General features: G+C 41.9%; 1 protein-coding gene across 13 annotated transcripts in view; it reads right to left on the bottom strand.

Annotated features, from left to right (window-relative positions):
• Positions 1–11008: 11008 nt before the first annotated feature.
• LOC129819581 (plectin-like) overlaps positions 11009–14853 on the bottom strand; it is a 181250-nt gene continuing 177405 nt past the window's right edge. For all 13 annotated transcript variants that reach the window (XM_055875942.1, XM_055875943.1, XM_055875944.1 and 10 more), the window contains one exon: positions 11009–14733. The gene's annotated coding sequence lies outside the window, so the exon portion shown is untranslated. The remainder of the gene's footprint in view (positions 14734–14853) is intronic.

Genomic DNA, 14853 nt, shown 5'->3' with positions numbered 1-14853 from the left:
AGATTATAACAGAACATGGCCAAGATGTTCAAATGTTCATAGATGACCAGCAGGGTCAAATAATAATAATCACAGTGGTTGTCGAGGGTGCAACAGGGCAGCACCTCAGGAGTAAATTTCCCACCCACTTTTCCAAAGCACAGCCCCCAAACCAATAGAGGGATATCTTCAACCACCAACTTACTTCCTGAGACAAGGCTGAGTATAGCCCAAGTGATGCATATACAGTGGCAAGAAAAAGTATGTGAACCCTTTGGAAATACCTGTATCTCTGCATAAATTGGCCACAAAATTTTATCTGAACTTCATCTAGGTCACAACAATAGACAAACACAGTCTGCTTAAACTAATAACACACAAACAATTATATGTTTTCATGTCTTTATTGAACACACCGTGTAAACATTCACAGTGCAGGGTGGGAAAAGTATGTGAACCCTTGGATTTAATAACTGGTTGACCCTCCTTTGGCAGCAATAACCTCAACCAAACATTTTCTCTGTGCTCAGGAGGAATTTTGGACCATTCCTCTTCACAAAACTGTTTCAGTCCTGTTGCATCATCCAACTTCTGTTGAGCTTCAATTGGAGGACAGATAGCCTAACATTCTCCTACAAAATGTCTTGATTAACTTGGGAATTCATTTTTCCGTCCATGATAGCAAGCTGTCCAGGCCCCGAGGCAGCAAAACAGCCCCAAACCACCATACTTTACAGTTGGGATGAGGTTTTGATGTTGGTGTGCTGTGCCTTTTTTTCTCCACACATAGTGTTGTGTGTTCCTTCCAAACATCTCAACTGTAGTTTCATCTTTCCACAGAATATTTTGCCAGGTGCACTTTTGCAAACTTCAGACGTGCAGCAATGTTTGTTTTGGACAGCAGTGGCTTCTTCTGTAGTGTCCTCCCATGAACACCATTCTTGTTTAGTGTTTACGTATCGTAGACTCGTCAACAGAGATGTTAGCATGTTCCAGATATTTCTGTAACTCTTTAGCTGACACACTAGGATTCTTCTTAACCTCATTCAGCATTCTGTGCTGTGCTCTTGCAGTCGTCTTTGCAGGATGGTCACTTCTAGAGAGAGTAGCAACAGTTCTGAACTTTCTCCATTTATAGACAATTTGCCTTACCGTGGACTGATGAACATACAGGATTTTAGAGATACTTTTGTAACCCTTTCCAGCTTTATGCAAGTCAACAATTCTTCATCTGAGGTCTTCTGAGATCTCTTTTGTTCGAGGCATGGTTCACATCAGGCAATAGCGATACTATACCGATACTATTTTCCAGTGTTCACCTTTCTCTCTCTTACTGGACTTCTTCATCACAGAAAACTCTGTGGTTGGCGCATGCCGCTTGTGGAATGTGGGACTTGTAGTTTTTAAACAATTAGCAGCGGGGGTAAAATAGATTACGGTAGGTTGTAATCTTTAATCGCACACTGTGCTCGTAAATATTTTTTCCGGTTTGCACATATCTATTTTTAGGGGAAAATGCGAGTGTCACGATCGTTATATGGTGGAAGAGAGGAGGACCAAGGCGCAGCGTGATAACAATACATTCATCCTTTTAATTAAGCGAAACAAAGAACACTATACAAACTATACAAAACAACAAACGAACGAACGTGACGCTATAAACAAATAGTGCTGACACAAACACCACACAAAGACAATAACACACAAACTACCCAATGAATATGGCTGCCTAAATATGGTTCCCAATCAGAGACAACGATAGACAGCTGTGTCTAATTGAGAACCAATCTAGGCAACAATAGACATACATACACCTAGACTAGACACTGCCCCATAAACATACATCCCCCCATGTCACACCCTGACATGTCACACCCTAAAATAATAAAGAAAACAAAGATAACTAAGGCCAGGGTGTGACAGCGAGTGAAATACTCACACTGTAGAGCCCTGCTTAAAGGTCCTCAATGATGTCACCATTGCCCTTGATTCCAAGCAATGTTGTGCTGCTATTTTTATTGACTTGACCAAAGCTTTTGATACGGTAGACCATTCCATTCTTGTGGGCCGGCTAAGGAGTATTGTGGTCTCTGAGGTGTCTTTGGCCTGGTTTGCTAACTACCTCTCTCAAAGAGTGCAGTGTATAAAGTCAGAACATCTGCTGTCTCAGCCACTGCCTGTCACCAAGGGTGTACCCCAAGGCTTGATCCTAGGCCCCACGCTCTTCTCAATTTACATCAACAACATTGCTCAGGCAGTAGGAAGCTCTCTCATCTATTTATATGCAGATGGTACAGTCTTATTCTCAACTGGCCCCTCCCCGGATTTTGTGTTAAACACTCCAACAAAGCTTTCTTAGTGTCCAACAAGCTTTCTCTGCCCTTAACGTTGTTCTGAACACCTTCAAAACAAAGGTCATGTGGTTTGGTAGGAAGAATGACTCTCTCCCCGCAGGTGTGATTACTACCTCTGAGGGTTTAGAGCTTGAGGTAGTCACCTCATACAAGTACTTGGGAGTATGGCTAGACGGTACACTATCCTTCCCTCAGCACATGTCAAAGCTGCAGGCAAAAGTTAAATCTAGACTTGGTTTCGTCTATCGTAATCACGCCTCTTTCACCCCAGCTGCCAAACTAACCCTGATTCAGATGACCATCTACCCATGCTAGATTATGGAGATGTAATTTATAGATCGGCAGGTAAGGGTGCTCTCGAGCTGAAAGATGTTCTTTACCATTCGGCCATCAGATTTGCCACCAATGCTCCTTATAGGACAAATCACTGCACTCTTCTGTAAACTGGTCATCTCTGTATACCTGTTGCAAGACTCACTGGTTGATGCTTATTTATAAAACCCTCTTAGGCCTCACTCTCCCCTATCTGAGATATCTACTGGAGCCCTCATCCTCCACATACAACTCCCGTTTTGCCAGTCACATTCTGTTAAAGGTCCCCAAAGCACACATCCCTGGGTCGCTCGTCTTTTCAGTTCGCTGCAGCTAGTGACTGGAACAAGCTGCAACAAAAACTCAAACTGGACAGTTTTATCTCAATCTCTTCATTCAAAGACTCAATCATGGGCACTCTTACTGACAGTTATGGCTGCTTTGCGTGATGTATTGTTGTCTCTACCTTCTTGCCCTTTGTGCTGATGTCTGTGCCTAAAAATGTTTGTACTCTGTTTTGTGCTGCTATCATGTTGTGCTGCTGCCATGTTGTGTTCCTACCACGTTGTTGTCATGTTGTGTTGCTACCATGTTGTGTTGTTGTCTTAGGTCTGTCTTTATGTAGTGTTGTGTTGTCTCTCGTCGTGATGTGTTTTTATTTTTTTTATTTGTATTTTTAATCCCAGCCCCCATCCCCGCAAGAGGCCTTTCGCCTTTTGGTAGGCCGTCATTGTAAAGAAGAATGTGTTCTTAACTGACTTGCCTAGTAAAATAAAGGTTAAATAAAAAAATATGTATATAAACTCAGCAAAAAAAGAAACTTTCTCTCACTGTCATCTGCGTTTATTTTCAGCAAACTTAATATGTGTAATATTTGTATGAACATAACAAGATTCAACAACTGAGATATAAACTGAACAAGTTCCACAGACATGTGACTAACAGAAATGGAATAATGTGTCCCTGAACAAAGGGGGGGGGGGGGGGGGGGGGGGGGGTCAAAAGTAACAGTCAGTATCTGGTGTGGCCACTAGCTGCATTAAGTACTGCAGTGCATCTCCTCCTCATGGACTGCACCAGATTTGCCAGTTCTTGCTGTGAGAATGTTACCTCACTCTTCCTCCAAGGCACCTGCAAGTTCCCAGACATTTCTGAAGGGAATGGCCCAAGCCCTCACCCTCCGATCCAACAGGTCCCAGACGTGCTCAATGGGATTGGCTCTTTGCTGGCCATGGCAGAACACTGACATTCCTGTCTTGCAGGAAATCACACACAGAATGAGCAGTATGGCTGGTGGCCTTGTCAGGCTGGAGGGTGGAGGATGTCTTCCCTGTAACGCACAGTGTTGAGATTGCCTGCAATGACAACAAGCTCAGTCCAATGATGCTGTGACACACCGCCCCCAGACCATGATGGACCCTCCACCTCCAAATCGATCCCGTTCCAGAGTACAGGCCTCGGTGTAATGCTCATTCCTTCGACGATAAACGCGAAGTCAACCATCACCCTTGGTGAGACAAAACCGTGACTCATCAGTGAAGAGCACTTTTTGCCAGTCCTGTCTGGTCCAGCGACGGTGGGTTTGTGCCCATAGGCGACGTTGTGGCCGGTGGTGTCTGGTGAGGACCTGCCTTACAACAGGCCCACAAGCCCTCAGTCCAGCCTCTCTCAGCCTATTGCGGATAGTCTGAGCACTGATGGAGGGATTGTGCATTCCTGGTGTAACTCGGGCAGTTGTTGTTGCCATCCTGTACCTGTCCCGCAGGTGTGATGTTCGGATGTACCAATCCTGTGCAGGTGTTGTTACACGTGGTCTGCCACTGTGAGGATGATCAGCTGTCCTTCCTGTCTCCCTGTAGCGCTGTTATAGGCATCTCACAGTACGAACATTGCAATTTACTGCCCTGGCCACATCTGCAGTCCTCATGCCTTCTTGTAGCATGCTTAAGGCCCTTTCACGCAGATGAGCAGGGACCCTGGGCATCTTTCTTTTGGTGTTTTTCAGAGTCAGTAGAAAGGCCTCTTTAGTGTCCTAAGTTTTCATAACTGTGACCTTAATTGCCTACCGTCTGTAAGCTGTTAGTGTCTTAACGACCGTTCCACAGGTGCATGTTCATTAATTGTTTATGGTTCATTGAACAAGCATGGGAAACAGTGTTTAAACCATTTACAATGAAGATCTGTGAAGTTATTTGGATTTTTACAAATTATCTTTGAAAGACAGGGTCCTGAAAAAGGGACGCTTTTTTTAATGCTGAGTTTATTCTTATTCTACTATTTTTGTGTATTAGGTAGTTGTTGTGGAATTGGTAGATTGCTTGTTAGATATTACTGCACTGTCGGAACTAGAAGCTCAAGTATATTGCTTGTCTCCTAGAGATTAATATACTTTGGTGCGAAAAGTGCAATCAATCCCAGAACAACAGCAAAGGACCTTGTGAAGCTGCTGGAGGAAACAGGTACAAAAGTATCTATATCCACAGTAAAACGAGTCCTATATCGACATAACCTGAAAGGCCGCTCAGCAAGGAAGAAGCCACTGCTCCAAAACCACCATAGAAAAACCAGACTATGGTTTGCAACTGCACATGGGGCAAATATCGTACTTTTTGGAGAAATGTTCTCTGGTCTGATGAAAAAAAAATAGAACTGTTTGGCCATAATGACCATTGTTATGTTTGGAAGAAAAGGGGGGTGGCTTGCAAGCTGAAGAACACCATCCCAGCTGTGAAGCACGGAAGTGGCAGCATCATGTTGTGGGGGTGCTTTGCTGCAGGAGGGACTGGTGCACTTCACAAAATAGATGGCTTCATTAGGGTGGATATTATGTGGATATATTGGAGCAACATCTCAAGACATCAGTCAGGAAGTTAAAGCTTGGTCACAAATGGGTCTTCCAAATGGACATTGACCCCAGCATACTTCAAAAGTTGTGGCAAAATGGCTTAAGGACAACAAAGTCAAGGTATTGGAGTGGTCAACACAAAGCCCTGACCTCAACCCTATAGAAAATGTGTGGGCAGAACTGAGAAAGCGTGTGCAAGCAAGGAGGCCTACAAACCTGACTCAGTTACACTAGCTCTGTCAGGAGGAATGGACCAAAATTCACCCAACTTATTGTGGGAAACTTGTGGAAGGCTACCCGAAACGTTTGACCCTAGTTAAACAATTGAAAGGCAATGCTACCAAATACTAATTGAGTTTATGTAAAACTTCTGACCCACTGGGAATGTGATGAAAGAAATAAAAGCTGAAATAAATGATTCTCTCTACTATTATTTTGACATTTCACATTCTTAAAATAAAATGGTGATCCTAACTGACCTAAGACAGGGAATTTTCAGGAGTTGTGAAAAACTGAGTTTAAATGTATTTGGCTAAGGTGTATGTAAATTTCCGACTTCAACGGTACTCCTGTGCCTCTACTCTCCAGACTAAACCCGCTGCTCTCCATCCATGTGTAGGCCACCTGCTCGTTCTCCTTGCCATATGTGGTTGCGGAGTTCCTGGGGAAAGATTCTCCCGCACAAAGTTGTCAGGATTTGTTGAGGTGCGCACTGGAACCTTCATTGCGGCACTAGCAATGATCCGAAGATTAAGCGAGTCATTCCACGCATGGGAGGCACTCTGTGCTTTAGTGACCTCCTCCAAGCTGGCACATTTACACTCCTCCATCTTAACATAAACGTCATAAAATGACAAGCATTTCTGACACTGCATGTTGGCGCCGTGTTCACCATGAGGCTGCTGTAGCTGTGTGGCTGCTGCTGGAACCTGTTGACTGTTTGGTTTATCTTTGATGCACTTGTCAAGAAGGCTCCCCACTGGAACATTGGCCCCTTCCAAACTCTTCTTAAGTGCGTTGTGGGAGTGGTATGCAGAAGCGGCTGGGGTTCTGTCAGAGAACTTGTCACTTGATTTGTGAGTTTGAAACAGATCTCGCTCAACCTTTTGAGGTAAATTCCGCTGCGTCACCGAGTTCCACTGGTGTTGGTCATCTGTACATGACACCCCTGTCAATCCTCCATACACAGCAATCTGCACCTTCAACAAAGCACTACTGGTAGAATAGTCAATTGCAATACAGAACAGTAGTTTACATGGTGTTCACAGCTGACTAGTTTACACAGTTTCCTTTTAACTAGTAGGTTTAGGTTGTTGGTAATTTCCCATTTGAATGTGAAACTCACCTTGATTCTGTACCTACCTCATTGCCATTCAAGATTAAACTGATATACTTACACAATGAGCCATTGAAACCAATAACCGTGTGTGTGTTGTAATAGTTAACGTTATCAGTTCTGGTCAGTGATATGGTATCATCACAATTAGCTAGCTAGCTGAGTAATTAGCTAACGTCAAACATATCAGTCATAGAAAGGGTTATGATAAAGAAAAAGCCAGCGAGCTAGCTACCTTCCATAGTATTGCGTCTGCATGACTGCAAGACTTCCCCTGCCCTGCAACACAAGAACACCCTGCAGTCTCCACCGTGCCAACAGATGATATAAGAATCCAGCCAGAATGATGGTGTGTTTTGCTTTGACTGGGCTGGATATCTGCTTTGAGAAACACCCGGTTGTCATCCTCAAGACAGTGAATAAGCACCCGCCCAACTTTTCTGCTGTGGAGGTATTGATATGCCTCTGTGCTTTGTAGCTCCTAATCTCTGACCCATCCACACGAGAGATGAGACAAAAATAATTGAAAATGTTTTCGTAGGTGCCATCCTTGAATAATCTTCAGATGTGGCACAGACTTGCCATTCGACTTTGAAATGTTTTTCTTGGTATGATCCTACAACATTTTGAGCTAGCTAGGTAAAGTTCGCAAAATGGCTAGAACGCCACAACGAAAGTCCTCCACAAAACAGAACATTCGGACATTGTTTTGTTTCTGGGTTCTTAAACAAGGTGAATACTTCCAGAGAAACACATGGGCCATTGTTCTATCTGTGCTAACACTAATAAGTTAGCTAGTATTTAGCCACATTGAAAAATAACTAATGTTACTTATAGTGTGTGTTGACACACGTAGTTAGCTAACTTTAGTTAATATGCTGGGTGTGCTCCGTTTGTGGCACTTTCAATGGGGAACTTATTCACTATTCTGAAGGCGAATCGTTATTGTGGCTAGCTTCACAGGTGAGCCCAGCTACCTAACTAGTTAGCAAGTAGCGACCATAGACTAGCACAGTGAACACATTATAATACACATAAAACCTAGCGGTAAAACCCGGTAATGGTTCCAATTGTTTTTTCACCATTCATTTTTGCTTCTGGGATTTTAGAACTACTTCATATAAGGTCTGTGTTTCGTAGAGGCTTATCCTGGCGTGACATTTGGAGAACCATCTACTTCTCTCTCTGACAAAGTCAGTTTATCAATATATTAATTTCAATTTACTGTAAATGCTAATTAGCAACAGAGTTCTCTAGTAAATTGGTAGGAATGTCTCACCCAATGTTCAAGAAAAGCCTTTTTCCCTTTATTCAGATTACAACTGCTTGAAAACAAAATAATCTCCAAAATATCGTTATTTTTTAAATAAGCCTTAGAAAGTTGGTTGCAATTTCAATCCACCTGAAAAGACAGAACAAATAATACAACAAATATTGTGGTTAAACTCAAATATACTAACTGATAAAAATGTATTTTTCAATAAAATGTTTAAAAAATGTATCATTTTATAAGGGCACAAGGGTAGACCCAGATGCAGATGGTTTGAATCTTTGATATTTATTAAATCCAAAAGGGGTAGGCAAGAGAATGGTCGTGGACAGGCAAAAGGTCAAAACCAGTTCAGAGTCCAGGAGGTACAGTGTGTCAGGCAAGCTCGAGGCCAGGGCAGGGCAGGCAGGTACAGAGTCCAGAAAACAGGTCAGGGTGTGACAGTCCCCCCTCCCCCTCTAGGGGCAGCCACCTGGCGTCCTACCCAGGAGCATACCTGGTTGACCGGGGTGCTGGCAGTGGAAGTTGGCGATGAGGGCTGGGTCCAGGATGTCTCTAGCGTGGACCCAGCACCTCTCCTCCGGGCCATAACCCTCCCAGTCAACCAGGTACTGGAAACCCCTGCCCCGCGGTCGAACACTCACGAGGCGTCTCACCGTGTACGCCGGATGGCCATCGATGACATGGGGCAGAGGGGTGGGCCTGGAAACAGAAGACAAAGGGCTGTGAGACACGGGCTTAATCCTAGACACATGGAACGTTGGGTGAATACGGAGAGTACGCGGTAAAAAAAGACAAACAGCAGTGGAACTAAGGACTCTAGAGATGGGGAAAGGGCCAATGAAACGGGGGAAAGTTTGCGGTACTACACCTCGAATGGGCAGGTCCCGTGTGGATAGCCATACCCTCTGTCCAATGCGATAGCGAGGAGCTGGAGTCCGACGGCGATCCTTTTGTTGACGATACCTGGAGTTGGTCTTGAGAAGCGCCGCCCGGTGAAATTGCAGAGTGCGAAATTCAAACTACAGTATTATAAATATTTAACTTTCATATAATCACAAGTGTAATACATCAAAATAAAGCTTAACTTCTTGTTAATCCATCCGCTGTGTCAGATTTCAAAAAGGCTTTACAGAGAAAGCAAACCATGCGATTATGACAATAGTTCATGTAAAACTGTAAAAATCTACCTAATGATTCTGTATCAAGACATACTGTATCTTTCTTTCCTGTTAAACTTAATCCTTGCAGAAACTTTCTTTGTAAACGCTTGATTAAAAAGTTCAATAAACTTTGGGTGAAACACACCATAACAATCACCACCCAATGACCTAACAAGCCAGGCATTGTGCGGGGGCCGTCATGCATGTTGAGCCTATGCTGTCAGATAAATTCTGTCTTTACCAGATAAGTTCCAACTTACATATTACGATTCTATCACCGGGTGTCTTTCAGAGATCTTTTTTACTCGTCTCTGACAACAAGTTCTATCGTGTTTCTGAGCCATTTAGACATCCATGAAATACTGTTTTTTCATAAGGAGGTAATTCAGACATTTCAGCTTCGGAGTTTTTTTCAATCCAAGATGTTTGTACATAATCACTTGTGGAATGTTTTAACAGCAGTTGCCAGTGTTAAAGGTTGTGATTGATTACCTGGCACAATGGAGAGAGTTCCATCCCACATGGGTGTGTGGGAGGAACAGGTGGAACCAGGTGTTCACTTGCGATGTGAAAGACCGGTTCGTGACAACATTTATGAGCCACTCAAAGTATTTCATTTCGAAAGAAATTAGCTCCATTCATGGCACTGTCTGGGTACAGCATTGGTGTGTTGTCCTGCACCTGACATATTTCTCATATCCATTTGTCTTGGCCTCATTCATTCTGACATAGACAGGGTTCACATCAAACAATTTAAAGTGTAAAGCATATGTGAAACACAGTTATACAATGCCATTAGGAGTTTAGTGATTGAGGTATACTTTATTCCAAAACATCAATCCTACACTTTATCACACCTATTGTCTGCTAAATATTTGAAATAGCTGAACCAGCTTTGATCATACTGCTAATTATACCTTAGAGACTCTCTCTCACACCTCACTATGATAAGTGACGCATGTGTGTCTTGTGTTTTTAGCTTAATGGTGTGTTATGCACTGTACATGTGAATGGAACCATATATATTTTGAGCATCTACTGTGGGACTACTGTATTTCCTATTTTCCACCCGAGCCGTGAACAGGCCATGGCTCGGGTAGCTGAGATCCTTGATGATCTTCTTGGCCTTCTTGTGACATCAGATGCTGTACCACCGTCTGGAAAGCCCTGTGGTTGTGGATGGTGCAATTGCTGTACCAGGCGGTGATACAGCCCGACAGGATGCTCTCAATGGTGCATCTGTAGAAGTTTGTGAGGGTCTTAGGGGCCAAGCGGAATTTCTTCAGCGTCTTGAGGTTCTTCACCACGCTGTCTGTTTGAAGGGACCATTTCAGGTTGTCAGTGATGTGCACGGCGAGGAACTTGAAGCTTTTGACCCAGTTCGTTTTGTTCGTCAACCCTACCAGCGTTTTTCCCCTTGCTCCTGTCTTTTTCTTGTTTTCCTTCCCGGTTTTGATCATTATTCCTGCCCTGACCCTTCCTGTACTTGCCCCACCACACTGGATTATTGGCCGATGCCTGCCCTGACCCTGAGACTGCGTGCCGTTCTGTACCTTTTGGACTCTGATCTGGATTACTGACCTCTGCCTGTCATTTTGCCTGCCCCCTGTTCTAGTAATACACTTTTGTTACTTCGACACTGTCTCTTTCTGGGTCTTCCCTGAAACGTGATATTGTTTGGAGTGTAATTATCTACATGCGAACATATATGCATTCGGAAAAACATTTAATTACTCAAAAGACATTGAATGGACTTTTGTGTTGATGCCTCATAAGTTTATTTACATTATGTTAGGTGTTACATTAAAATACAATGTCACCCTTTCAAAACGCCATTTTAAGCATGCCTGATAACCCAACTTCAAAGTAAATCCTTCAAACATTTTTAAAAGGCTTCTCAACCAAAAATGTATTCTCAAATGGTTACAACTATTTATATTTTCAACCAAGTTAAATGTCCTGCTTTAAATGACGTGCAGCGTATAAAGGCTTCATAAGCACTACATACATGTGTTACAAATAATCTACACCCATATGTCATGCTTTATAAAGGGTTCATAAATGTGGCATAACTGTGTGACATAACCACCAATCTCACATGTGACATAACCCACTATGTCAAATATGACAAACCTGTACTTTATAAACGATGGCATATGTGATGATTATGTGCAGTGATTAGCATTATGACCGGCAATGGAATGGGTGGAGTAAAAGGCCAGCAACACCCCGTACCATACACTGTACAGTGATTCGCATTCCAAATGTAATACCAATGTCACTTATATATGAACATATATGAATCATTGTTAATGTTTAGACAACAATTTTTCATATATCATGAATATATACAGGTTATTGACACTTTTATACTATGAATTCAATACATGACGTATTTTGGGGGGGAAGAATTCCTAAATTCTTAAAGTATTTTTTTAGTGTTACCGACAAGATGCTGATCAGGTGATGAGTTCGCAAATCAAAATGCCCAATTGTGGTGCCACTGGACAGTGAAAAACAAGTTAACCTTTTATTCCTTGGAATTTAAATTAGTAGTCGAGTTATATTCCATACTGTAGCTACCTCAGTCGTTATTTCAAATAATTCCGGTGACTTCACAGCAATTGTTAGCTAGCCAAAATGTTGCTAGCTAGCAGGCTCAGCGAAATAAAAAATCCCCTTAGATACAGACATGTCTCATAGTCACGTCATCAGATTTGTACATTAAATATTAGAATAATACGAATCAAATGGAGTTTCCCATCTCCCCATTTAGAGTTTCTGGCGCTGCACAGAAAACCAGACATGCTAACTTTCTTTGTTGTTACTTTTAAGGTTGGAACCAACATGCAGTACCTCCAGCAGGCAGAGAGGCAAGAACCATGCATCCACTAGCTCAGGGACAGGCTACACTATTCACAGTCCTGTGTAATGTTCAATATAATTGCTTTGCTGGACTTTTTGAAACTTAATGTATTTGTCTTTAATGTTTATTTGTTTTAGCTTTTAGTGATAATTTCTTAAGTGTTAATACATTTGTGTTTACATCATTATGCCTTTATGTGTCTGTTATGAATGACCAAAGGTGTCTGACTTTATAGTAAGTATAGCTTCATGTGATTCAAGGCATTTATGTATGTGTATTAAATCACCAAAGGGGTCTGACTTAAGTACAGGGTCATGCAATATAGAGTCTTTATGGATGTGGTATGAATATCAAAAGGTGTCTCACTTCATACTAAGTATTACAGGACACTACATAGTGTCAATAAATAGGTTATTAACGTTCGACTGAATTATGAAGGTTCTCTCATGATCCAAAGGTTACTGTAGGGTGTAAGAGGTATTTAAATGGGCTGATGGACTTGCAAAGACCTGATGGGCCCAACACTGCACGGTATGGCTTGTTTTTGTTGTGTGCGTGTGTGTGTACTGAGGAACATGTAACATGGTGCCAGAAGACAGACATTTTCAATGTCTTCAGGTTGGGGGCTTTCATCAAGGTAAGTGTTTCTTGGTGTAATGCCGTCCCTAGACTATTGCACACACCGCACATTAAGCCTGTGATATCAACCATTCAAAGCTGGCCTTAGTGGAGTGACTGTAGAATTCTATAGGAGTGACCTTACAGAGTCAAGTACTTATCATCACTAGTTAACACAGTAAAAAAAGTAATAGTTATGGCTAAACCCTACCCATTTCCACAATTGATCTTCATTAAAATTCGATGTTAAAGCTAACCCTAACCAATGAAGGCCAGGTTTAATGTGTCGGTCAAGCAGACCTTCCGTGCATTTGGCCGGAAGTGTCTGGGAACGAGATTTGGTGTAATGTGACTAACATGACTTCACTTTAGAGTGCACTCCAATCCCTTGACCCAACATGTCTCCCTTTATAAAGCGCATGCTGATATCATATTCGACATAGAGGGTTATGTCACATTTGACATTGGCGATTGTGTCACACCGTTACGCCACATTTATGAACCCTTTACAAAGCATGACATACGGTCGCAGATACTTTGTAACACATTTATGTAGTGCTTATGAAGGCATTATGAAGCCTTCATAAGTTGAACGTCATTTAAAGGGGGATCAAACATGCAAAGCAATAATAAAATATGTATGACAATATTATGGACATTTAGATGATTTACAAAGGAAAGTACTTTTAAGGAACAATAAAACAAACAATTGTGGATGAAAATATGAACACTGGTTTAGGAGGCAACAAGTGATAAAGCGTAGATATTTTTCAAATATACACTGAGTGTACAAAACATTAGGAACACCTACTCTTTCCATGATAGACTGGCCAGGTGAAAGGTATGATCCCTTATTGATGTCACCTATTAAATCCCCTTAAATCAGTGTAGATGAAGGGGAGGAGACAAGTTGAATAAGTATTTTTAAGCCTTGAGACAATTGAGACATGGATTTTGTGTGCCATTCAAAGAGTGAATGGGCAAGACAAAAGATTTACCTGCCTTTGAACAGGGTATGGTAGTAGGTGCCAGGTGCACCGGTTTGAGTGTGTCAAGAACTACAAGCCTGCTGGGTTTTTCACGCTCAACAGTTTCCCATGTGTATCAAGAATGGTCCACCACCCAAAGGAGATCCAGCTGAGTTAACACAACTGTGGGAAGCATTAGAGTCAACATGGGCCAGCATCACTGTGGAACGCTTTCAACACCTTCTAGTCCATGCCCCGACGAAATGAGGCTGCTCTGAGAGCAAAATGGGGTGCAACTCAATATTAGGAAGGGGTGCATAATGTTTTGTACATTCAGTGTATAATACAGTGTACAGTACATAGCTTGTCAGTACATTTCAAATGTTATAATAATTTTTTAGCTCTAAACATTTATTTAAATATTAGCCCTGTACAAATGTTCTTAGTTTTATTATATTGAAATAAAAGGGTTTTGATGCGGTACGAATACTCTATGATGCATAAATTGTGTCATGAACTTGGGAAATACCTGATAATAATGATAATATATAATTTGAACTATGGGAAGTCTGTGTCAGTTCTTTCTCCAGTTGTGAATCACTCAATTTACAGTACAATTCACACCTTGCAATCTATGCAACCCTTTGATGCATTGAATATGCAGGCACTTACAAAAACATTTCAATACAGCAACTGTGGTTTGTGTGGCGGTGGTTAAGACTGTTACTGAGATCAGGTGTAGGTGAGCAGGCATAGTGTCAAAGTTAGAAACGAGGCTGAAGACGGTCAAAGCAGTACAGTGATTCATTATATTTTGCTTAGTTTACATCAACATCATCCTTTATTTTTTAATAAATGGCTGAAAAATAAAAAGTCTAAAACAGATTATGGAAATGTGTGTCGGTGCAGTCTTGAGTGCGAACATTGCCGGTGATCTCAGGTAAGTTCTTCTTTTTGACTTGAGGGTCTCAGGATATTGGAAGACATCAAAGCATCAGGACACAGAGGAAGAGTGGAGATTGCTAAGGGAGTAAAATACAGGGCAAAACTTAGGTTTCAACAAAATGAAGAAGAAAAAAAAAGACTTGAAGATACAGCATTTATTTAAGATTCATGTCGAGCAAAAAAATATAAAATCAAAG

Source organism: Salvelinus fontinalis, chromosome 22, assembly GCF_029448725.1.
Source record: "Salvelinus fontinalis isolate EN_2023a chromosome 22, ASM2944872v1, whole genome shotgun sequence".
In the NCBI taxonomy this organism is placed as follows: Eukaryota; Metazoa; Chordata; class Actinopteri; order Salmoniformes; family Salmonidae; genus Salvelinus; species Salvelinus fontinalis.
The sequence above is the reverse complement of the archived record's forward strand: the minus strand, read 5'-3'. Positions and strand labels throughout refer to the sequence as shown.